Here is a 10,930-nt window from a genome sequence, read left to right on the forward strand (position 1 = left end):
GGCAGTGGCTGGCTGCTTCCAGCAGGGGGTGTCGTGAGCCCGCCCCGCATCCGCCCTTGACACCTGCTATCAGCTGCTAATTGACGGAGGTTCCAGTCCCCCCTGGGTATTAGCCGGGGCCGCCCCGCTAGCTTTCTCAGTGATTGTTGGCAACCCCGACTCAGATGAATCTCCCTCCCTCCTTCCTCTCCTCCTCCTCTTCCTCTTCAAATTCAGTTGTGTTCTCCCTCTCTCCCCATCGTGGACCAGTTTTCCTAGACGGCTGTCAGTCAGATGTTGCTGCATGATGACCAGGGGACTTTACAAACACATACAGGGAACTAAATCAGGTGACACCCGTAAGTGCCCAGGGCAGCAGCTGAGTCTTGGAAGCAGTATTTAATTTAATTTTTCTTTTTTTTTTTTTGAGAGACAGAGGGAGAGAGCGAGGGCACACAAGCACAGGGGAGGGGCAGAGAGAGTGGGAGACGCAGAATCCGAAGCAGGCTCCAGGCTCTGAGCCGTCAGCACAGAGCCCGATGCGGGGCTCGAACCCACGAACCGTGAGATCGTGACCTGAGCCCAAGTCGGACGCTTAACCGACTGAGCCACCCAGGCACCCGAGGCTCTTTCTTAATTACTAACATTGTCCCACAAGAGTTACAAAAACTGCCAAATTTCACGCAGGGGTGGGAGGAGGGAACTGAGGAAGCAGGTGTGAGGGGGTGCTTTGCCCTTGCGCGGCCCTCGTTCGGCGAGCGGGTGACATTGGAGGTGATTGCAAAGTTGCGGTGGCTCATGGTTCACCCTGGGGCCGAGGGCCTCACTTGTGTGCCCTCCCAGGAGCGGCCACGTCCTTCCCCCCACCCTGAGAGGGTCTGGGCCCTGATGATGGGGAGTAGAATTTAGTGAGGAGCAGGGAAGGGCGTTGCGGGAGGAGGGAAGGGCACCAGCGAAAGCCAGTTACCGTGAGTGCCTAGGCTGTGTGGGCACCAGACACACGAAACGCATGGGGACTTCACCCCTGAGCTGCTCAGGGATGGTCCAGAGGCCTTTGCGGTTGTCGGGGAGCAGACCAGGGTGTGGGCCCCTCAGCCAGGCCCTGGGAGGGAAAGTTAGGCCGGGCTGGCCCCAGGGGACTGGGGCTGGGCAGTTGTGTTGAAGTGGAATCCTTGTTTCAGGGAATCCGGGGTCCAGGTGGTTAGAGGTATGTGGGTGGGGGGTGGGGTGGGGCAGAAGGGGGAGTCTCCAGGTCTTGGGCCATCAGGTGACTTGGGGCTCATCTCTTGGGGCAGCAAGTGACGGAACCCTCAGGTGACAGAGTTCTGATTATAATGCAGCCAGCGCGGTCATTAGGCCGATGGGTGACCTTGGGCAAGCCTCAGTTTCCCCATCAGTGAGGTGGGGATAATAGCCGTACTTACCTCTTAGAGCTAGTACATGGATTAGGTGTGGGAGCCCGTGAAGTTCTTGGCTTAGAGAAAGACTACCTAAGTGTGATCATTGTTATTATTACTTTTTTAATTGAGTGATGTACGGGACAATTCCTCGTTTGTGTCAGGGTAGCCTACACTTTTCATTTAATTTTTTTAACATTAATTAATTTAGAGAGACAGCACACGAGCTGGGGAAGGGCAGAGAGAGAGAGACACAGAACCCGAAACAGGCTCCGGGCTCCGAGCTGTCAGCACAGAGCCCGATGCGGGACTCGAACCCACGGACACGAGATCGTGACCTGAGCTGAAGTCGGACGCTCAACCGACTGAGCCACCCAGGCGCCCCTGATTATTGTCGTTTTTTTGACCAGAATTATTGTTATAATCCTGCTCCCCTGTGCCGTTCCCCCCCGCCCCCACCCAGTGGATGCTGATTTCCCAATTTCCAGAGCGGAGGAACCAGAGGTGGGGACAGCCACGGGTCGGGTGGGGCCTTCTCACCAGTTCTCTGTCAGCCCGGAGGCTCCGGGGGCCCCACCTGCCGCCCTGGTGGGGGTGGGGGTGGGGTCGACACCCTCCGTTCAGCCGCTCGTCGTGCCAAAGCTTCGAGCTCTGGTCAGGGGTGCCGGCTGGTACCTCTGATGTCGACACACGCATCCCTCTGTCCCAGACACGCTTGTCCGTCCCTCCTGCCTGGTGTCTGTTCCTTCTGGCCGATCTGCAAGCCTGAGATCACTCCTCAGCCTTGGATTTTTTCCAGGGTCCTCGGTGAGTCAGTCTGCGCCCCCGAGTCACAAGCGCCCTGGAAGTCAGTTGTTGAGACTCACTGTGGTGAGATCACCACCGTTCGCACCTCACAGAAGTGCCGTGGGCCGTGTTCTGTGCGGAGTACTTGCAAGGGTTTTCTGTCCTATTCTGCACGGCAGTCCCGGGGCAGGTGCCATCACGCACCATTCGCTGGGCGAAGGGGGGATGAGCCTAGAGCTCAGGGGACATTTCCGCAAGGTGACAGAGCTGGGATTTGATCCCGCGGCCGTCCTTTCTCTTAGTGGAAAGATCTCTCTGATCGCTGTAGACAAGTTAGAAACTATTGGTACGGTTCCATTCTCCCCCAGTTCTACTGTCCAGAAAATGTCCCCACGGGCATTTTTGATGGGAAATCCAAGGGTATGCGTGGGGTCCGCTGTGCATCCTGGCTTGGGTCCTGCTTCCTGCCCGCCTGGTGTCCCGGTCAGTGGAGCTGGGTGCCCCCTGACACCACAACCCTCAAATCTACCCCCTATCGGTTTGCATTTGTTAATGTACTTGGGAAGGGCTTTGCTGTTTTGGTCGAAAAAAGAGAGACGAGCGAAGGAGCTGTTTCTTGTTTAAGCACCGCTAAGTTGAGACCCTTTGACGTTGTCAGTGCCGTTATGATGCTTGCAACAGGCCAACTTAGTGCTCCCCTCAGGGCCTTTGCACCTGCTGCGCCCCCTACCTGGAATATGCCTCGACCTTCTCTCTGTGCAGGTGGTTTATTTTCATCACTCGCACCTTGACTAGGATGTCACCTGCTCAGGGACGTCTTCCTGCCCACCACCCTAGCCAACTCGTTCTCACTGCGCATCGCTGGTTTATTTTCTTCATGGTGCCCACCCCTCTGGGACTATCTCGTTCATTCGTTTGCTTCTTGTTTATAGGATGTCACTCCCCAGTCCCCCCATTAGAATGTAAGCTCCGCAGATCTCAGGGCCTAGAATAATGGCCCAGCACCCAGTAGATGCTCAGTGAATAGCTAGCTGTCTAACAGATCATTGGAGGGGCGCCCAGGTGGCTCAGTCAGTGAAGCGTGCGACTTCAGCTCAGGTCAGGATCTCACCGTTCGTGGGTTCGAGCCCCGCGTCGGGCTCTGTGCTGACAGCTCGGAGCCTGGAGCCCGCTTCGGATTCTGTGTCTCCCTCTCTGTCTGTCCCTCCCCTGCTCACGCTCTGTCTCTCTCAAAAATAAACATCGGAGAAGAACAGATCAGTGGAAGGTTTCTGCCATCGCTTTGGGTTCTATCAGCTTTTGATCTAGTCAGAGGAAGGAAAAGAGTAAGTTAGAGATGGGTGACAATGAAGAAGTCACCTGTGTGTGTGGCTGGGTGGCTGGGGGGCGGGGAGGGGGGTTGACGTGACTACCTGTGCTGATCCTGGGCCCGTTTACCCCCCGGATCTGCCCTCCTCTCCCACTCTGGGGGACGTTCCAGGGGACTGACTCCTGCGGACAGCATGTCCCCTGCTCCCATGTCACTGGGCTCACACAGCGGGAGGCCCCGATGGGAGGCTGGAGGGCAGAGGAAGGGAGAAGCCAGGGTGTTTTTCCCCATCTCTGTGCCGGGGATGAGGCCTTAAGCATTGGCCGTGTCTCATCTGTGGCCTCACTACCACCGGCCTGCCTTGCTGTGGGTTCAGCTGCTTCAGGGTGACCCCAGATCCTGGGCCCGAGAAATACCACCCCCCTCTCTTTGTCCCCCCACCTGCCTCCCTACACTGGGGCTGTGGGCAGAGGCTTCTTGTTATTGTCAGTCTCTGAGTTGTTTTGTATACTATGTAACAAAGGTCCTGCATGAATCCCTCTTTTTTTTTTTTTTTTTTTTAATTTGAGAGAGAGAGAGAGAGAGAGACAGACAGGGAGAGAACGAGCCAGGGAGAGGGACAGAGAGAGCTAGCCCGGCGCCCCTGAATCCCTCTGGTTTTTTTTTTTTTTAATTTTTTTTTTAATGTTTATTTATTTTTGGGACAGAGAGAGACAGAGCATGAACGGGGGAGGGTCAGAGAGAGGGAGACACAGAATCTGAAGCAGGCTCCAGGCTCTGAGCTGCCAGCACAGAGCCCGACGCGGGGCTCGAACTCACAAGGTATGAGATCGTGACCTGAGCCGAAGTCGGACGCTTAACCGACTGAGCCACCCAGGCGCCCCTGAATCCCTCTGTTTTAAATACCCTTTGCTGTTTACATTTTCCCCTGATACAAAATCTGTGCCTTGTAACATGAAAGATAAGTAAATAAAAGTCAGGAAAGCCGTGGGCAGCTGATTCCAAGAGGAGGTAGGACCCTGGGCGTGAGGGATAGGCTGTCACCTTCCCTCTCTGCCCACCGGGACAGGGGCCCTGCCTGCCCGGCCAGGCAGAAGTCACTTTCCGAATTTATGTGCCCGTCACACTGTGATAGGTGGCGGGACGGCTTGTTTTGGCCAAGTGATCGATTTATTTGCAGCAGGCACTCACTGCATAATAAGGGTCAAGGATTCTTGCTTTCTGTTCTTTCTCCCCACTCTTGCCGAGCGAAAGCGTTCTGCACGGTGTCTGCCTGGAAGGGTGGCAAGAACCTCGGGGTGACCTGCTGTCCCCACTGACCACTCCTGGCCAAGTGGCCTGACTCGTTGACCCCGGGGAGGAAGAAGGAAGAAGGAAGGGGGCACGTGGGATTCTGCATGGGTTGTGACAGTTCTGCATGGGCTGTACAATGTGTCTGTACAGTCGCAGGGGACCCAGTCAAGTCCCTAGTCTCTCCCGGTGGGCTTTCGGAAGGTGAGTTTGTGCCGTGTAACGGGAAGCCCGGCTAGGATGGCTCCAGGATCGACCGAACTCAACAGTTCGACAAAGTCACCAAGGACTCAGGGGTTTCCCCCCTGCTGCCATTTCAGCGTTGGCCTCATTCTCCTGATTGTCCTCTCATGGTGACAAAATGGCTGCTGAAGATCCTGGCATTGCATCCTAACCGGATAAAGCCCAAGTGCACAGAGGAAGCATCACTTTTCCTCCGTGGCCCTCCGCTTTGAGGACCACTTTCCCGGGAGTATCTCATCTCATCGGTCCAGACCAGATGGCCGACCCCTTCCTGAACCGATCGCCGGGAAGAGGGCGCGTGGATGCGCGGTTGGCTCAGGCCTGGGGGGAGTCCAGCACCCTCGTCCCTAGACGGCTTTCCTTTGCAGTCCTGCTCCAGCCACCCCGTCCCCGGTCCTCCCCTGATCTCGGGACACGGCGAGGGCTGCCTCCTACCCCTCGGGGCCCCCGTGGGTTTACAGTACAGCGGGCTTGGGGCCAGAGGCAGGTGACTACTGCCTGGAAGATTCTTCCTACCACACCCCCCCTTAACTTGTTGGGTTCCTTCTCATCTCTGGGTTTAGAGGTCGCCCCTCGGATGCTGCTCCTTTCCACCCTCCCTAGAGGGGGCTCCCCATCTGACACGGCACCCACGGTGCCTCAGACTTCTGAGTCCTTATAGCATTTAGCACCATGTACCGGTTTTCTTGGTCTGGATCGTCCCCTCCCTGACGGAGGGGATCTCTCTCCCGTCTCACCCCTCTCTCGCGCTGTCCCCAGGGCCTCTGTGTCCCAGGGAGACACAACATGAGGCTGCCGTGCGGGGACAGGGGGACCGTTTGATTCCCTGGAAAGTTAAGAGTTCGCTCCGGAAAAGGACCGCAGAGTCTCCAGCTCACCCCCGGGCCGTGTATCCTGTCTGCGGAGGGGGAATGTTCTGAAGTCCAGCTCTTCCAAAGTCAGAGCTTTTGTGTTCGGGAGTTTTGTTTCGCTTTTCTCATGGCATCCTGAGCAAATGGCACCTCGGATGGCTTTGCCCGGCTGAGGTTTTGTGGATTGTCTGACCTCGACCCCTGCCCCCCACCGTCCCGTGAGGTCGACCTTGAGCCCCGACCCGGACCACAAAGGCAGGAGGCGGGGAGGGAGTGGTCGCTGAGCAGAAGGTTCGGTGACCAGACCAGCCGGAAGAAGCAGGTGCAGGCAGGCGATGGGCAGGCAGGCTTTTCTGCCCCGACGCAGGCAGGGTGTGGAGAACTCAGTTCCGTCTTGTCTCGTCTGGGTAGTTTTGTTTCCACTTTACTTTTATTGAAGTCCAATTCACGTTAAAAAAAAAATAACCATTTTGGGGACACATGGGTGGCTCAGTCCATTCAGCGTCCAACTTCAGCTCAGGTCGGGATCTCACGGTCCGTGAGTTCGAGCCCCGCGTCGGGCTCTGTGCTGACAGCTCGGAGCCTGGAGCCTGTTTCGGATTCTGTGTCTCCCTCTCTCTCTGCCCCTCCCCCACTCACGCTCTGTCTCTCTCTGTCTCAAAAATAAGTAAACGTTAAAAGAAATCATTTAAAAAACAAGTGTTTGTCTGAGTCCCCGTTCCCAGTTACGTCGAGTAGTTCCCTAGGCGTGGAATCGTTGGGCTCGGGTAATTCTGTGCTCAGCTCTCCGGGGCGCCACCGAACGTTTGCCCAGAGGACATGCCCTTGCTGTTGTCGCCGTCCGCGGACAGGGCTCCGTTCTTCCCCGTCCTCGGCTCCGTTCTTCCCCGTCCTCGGCTCCGTTCTTCCCCGTCCTCGCCAAGACTTGCCAGCTTCCTGCGCGTGTGCGCGCGGGCACGTCTGGGTGCGCGCGGGCCGTCTGGGTGCGTGCGCGCGTGAAAAGTCAGCCGTCCCGGTGGGCGGGAGGGGACCTCTCACGTGGCTCTGCTTTGCCTTCCTCTGATGGCCAATGACATTGAGCATCTCTCCACGTCCCCGTTGGCAACTTGCGCGCGTTCCTCGGGGAAATGAACGTCTCCCCGAGTCCGTTGACCGCTTGTCACACGGGGTCGTTTGTCTGCCTGTTGCAGGGGCGAGACTTCTTTGAAATACTCTGCCCTTTTACTTTCGTAGACCTCTCTGTTCGGGTGTCCCTCAAGCTGCGAGGAAGCGCGAGAACCTACCAGAAGCGTGTGCGCGCTCTTCACCCCGAATCCGCCGAAGGCTGGCGCGTGGCCCCGTGAGCGTCGTCGCGGGCTCCGCTCGAATGGCAGGCAGGTCTGGACAAGCAGAACTCGTTCAGAACCGGATCTCGGAGGAGGGCTAGGGGCGGCGGTGGTAAGGAAGCCCCGCCTGCGCCCTCTGTCAGCTCAGTGACCCCGTCGAGGGGCGAGGGGTGGCTTGTGCACGAGGCGCGGGGGCCTGGGGGAGACAGAGCAGCAGCGGTCCCCAGGCGCCGCGGGAGCGGAGCGCAAGGCGGACCGGAGAGCCCTTCACCTTGGCTCACACTTCCTGCCAGAGTTTATTACGGTGACGTTGGTTTTTTTTTTAATAATTTTTTGACGTGTATTTACTTTGAGAGAGAGAGAGAGGGAGACAGACTCCGAAGCAGACTCCGTATTGTCGGTGCTGAGCCCGATGTGGGGCTCAAGCTCACGAAACCGTGAGATCGTGACCTGAGCCGAGATCGAGTTGGACGCGTAGCCGCCCCAGCCGCCCAGGGGCCCCGTTCTTTTTTCTTTTAAATGTGTGTGTATGTGACTTAAACCTACGGAAAAGCGCGGGAAACATATGCGGGCAGTTCGGCAATCCTGACTCTTCTCTGTTTTACTGTGGTCACCTCCAGCAATGACCTCTACAGGGAGGGACTTTGTCCCAGACTAGGGGCCGTTCGGTACTGTCTGGAGACATCTTTGGCGGTCACCCCTGGTGGGGGGCTGGCGGGAGAACATCGCTGACGTCTAGTGGGTAGAGGCTAAGCGTCCCCCAGTGCAAAGGGCAGGCCCCGCGTCAGAGGGCGGTCCAGCCCCAGACGTCGAGGATGCACAGCTGGCCGGGAGGGGCAGTTGTGTTCCCGGCTCCTAGGACACGGTCTGGCACAGGCGGTGGCCGGTTGACCTTAGGAAGTCCCAGCAAAGTCGTCTGGGCGGGGGCCCTGGTGGGGGAGCAGACACATCCATGCAGCCACTTGGTGAATGTCTGCTGAGCTCCTACTATGTGCTATGCGCATAGTAGGTGAGAACGGAAACACCCAAGCCAATGACGAGACAGTCCCTACCCTTAGAGCACTTCCCGCGTATTGGGAGAGTCAGGCATTGTCACAAGAAACGTCATTTCCACCGTCCTGTCACCTGGGTCCTATCCAGCAGAGGCACGCGGGCCTTGAAAGCCCGTTCTCGGGGGGAACCCAGCTGGCCTGGAGATCAGAGAACGTTTCTGGGAGGAAGCAGCCCTGTGTTTTGCCGAGAGGAGATGAGAGGAAGCTTGAACCGGTTTCCCCAGCACAGAAAACAGGGAAGGGTGTCAGAGAGAGGGAAAAGCGTATAGAGACACCTTGGAGCAAAGAGGCAGGTGGTGTGCATGTGTTGGGGAGGGCAGGTTGCTGCAGCAGGAGAAGGGAGGGTGCGTGGAGGGGCGCTGGGGGCCCTTCGGGGAGAGGCCTGCGGTGTGTCAGGGCTCCTGGCCCTGGCTGTTCATCGGAATCAGCCAGGGACCTCTGGAAACGCCCAGTTCCGATCTCACTGATCCGGGTTCTGACTTCTTTGGTCCAGGCTGGACCTGGGTGTGGGCTTATTAAAACCCCCTCCCGCAGGGGATGCTAACACCCAGGTGGAGAGAGTCTAGGTCAGACCGGCAGGGGCTGTGGGTCGCGCATTTTTGTCCCTGTCCTAACAGGGCCAGGGCTAGGTTTTTGGCCTAGGAGGCGGGATATGGAGGGGTTTCACAATCAGATTTGCTTTTTTTTTTTTTAATGTTTATTTATTTTTGAAACAGAGTGAGGGGGGGAGGGACAGGGAGAGGGAGAGAAGGCACAAGCAGGGGAGGGGCAGAGAGAAAGGGAGACACAGAGTCCGAAGCAGGCTCCAGGCTCCGAGCGGTCAGCACAGAGCCCGACGCGGGGCTCGAACCCATGAACCGTGAGATCGTGACCTCAGCCGAGGTCAGATGCTTCACCGACTGAGCCCCCCAGGCGCCCCAAAACCAGATCTGCTTTTGACGGAGAAACGAAAAACAAGTGGTCGCCTCGCATGGAAGAGAAGCAAGAGAGGTCAGCTGAGAGCCGGGCCCGGCAGCTAGAGAGGGGCCGATGGGACCAGCGCCTTGGCTGGGGATCACGGGTGCAAAGAGCCGGCCTAGCCCTCAAACCTGACCTTTCGACCAGCGTGCCCGGGCTTTGTGGCTTCCTCCTGCTGGAAAGGGGACGCTTTCTCCTGCAGCAACGCTGAATGGGAAGGAAGGAAGGGAGGTCCCCTGGCCAGGGCCAAGGGGTCAGTTCCTAGGAGGTCTGGCCCTGGGGCCACCGGTCACTCTGGGGGCAGGGGGAGGAGGCGAGGAGCCTTGCTGGAGAGAGAAGCTGAGAGCCCCCTAAATGGGAGGGCATCAGCTGAGGGGGAAGGGGGAGGCGGACAGTGAGTGGAGGTCAGTAACGGGGCGGCGGAGTGAACTGAGTTCAGGGTCAGCCTGTCCAAGAACAAACAGCCCAGGGGACATCTGTTTTCATTCACAGCCTGGAGCAGAGCTGGGCGGGGCGGTTCCTGAGGCCGACGGCCAACCTGAGGGCCTTTTCCCCTTGGGGCCACCCTGCTCGTACAGAGGACATGATGACAAAGGGCACGTCCCGTGCACCCAGTGGGCTCACCCACACTATCCATTTAATCCTCCCAGCTTCCTGGCTCAGAGAGGGCGGAGGCTCGCCCCAGGTCACACAGCGCTCTTGGGACCCCGGGGCCATCTCCAGGCACACTGCCTAGGGCCCACGAGACTTTGAGGGGCTCAGGAGAGTGACTCGGTTTCTCTTCAAGTCAGAACCGAAAAAAGAAAGCATTCCAGCTTGAGTTCTGTTTGTCTTTTCATCAAGGCACTTGCGGTAGGATCCTTGTTATCCTTGTGTTTGTACAGAGCACGGGCCCAGGAAGGCACGCGGGCCCACAGCAGCGCGCTCTAAGCCCGTCTGTCTGTCCCTCCGCCTCCTTCAGCGCTCAGGTGTGCGGTCACTTCCCCGGGACGCCCTCCCAGGACTCCTCTAAGTCTCTTGCGTGTCCGTGTGACGCGTGGACTGATGTCCCCCTGACCCCTTTCGTGGAGCGTTTACTTGCTGGATCTGGTCAGGGTGGGGGTGTCCGATCAGGGCTGCAGGGCGATTTCTTCCTGGACCCTGTAACTGTGACCTTGTCCTCTGCTCTTCAGAGTGGGAGCCCTGAGCACTGGTGCCCTTTATGGTTTTAAAGGAGACCGTTTCCTGTCTTTGCAGAGGGAGAAAGGCCTTGGCAGGCGCCCAGCGGGCCCCTCGCTCGGCGCAGAGGACCTGAAAGGCCATGCCAGCCCCAAGGCTTTCCCAGAGGAAACCTCGCCCCCGGATCCGCAGGAAGTCACAGTCAGGGGCTGGTGAGTCCCAGACGGACGGCCCACAAAGCTTGGGATCCGATCCAGATCTCCGGAGCTCGGATACACCAGAAAGATCTCCGCCGCTCGGAACATCAAGTTCTGAGGCTTGGCAGAGACCCGGGCGGCTTTGCCGGCCCCGCGATCACGGCTGGGCCCCGGGCCCCGGCTGGCCTCCCCTGCCCCGGCGCCCGCTGGGCCGTCCGGCCTGGCTGTCGGGCCGGGCTCCTGCCTCGATTCTGATCAAAGGAAAGCGGCTGGTTTCCCGGGCAGATTTGTTCCGTGTTTACTTCTCTTCCCAGAGCCTTTCTCCTGCCACATTAAGACCTGTAGTTCACGTGTCCCTGGGCCGTCACCCCTCCTGTCCTCAGGAC

The sequence above is a fragment of the Prionailurus bengalensis genome, chromosome E2 (assembly GCF_016509475.1).
Source record: "Prionailurus bengalensis isolate Pbe53 chromosome E2, Fcat_Pben_1.1_paternal_pri, whole genome shotgun sequence".
In the NCBI taxonomy this organism is placed as follows: domain Eukaryota; kingdom Metazoa; phylum Chordata; class Mammalia; order Carnivora; family Felidae; genus Prionailurus; species Prionailurus bengalensis.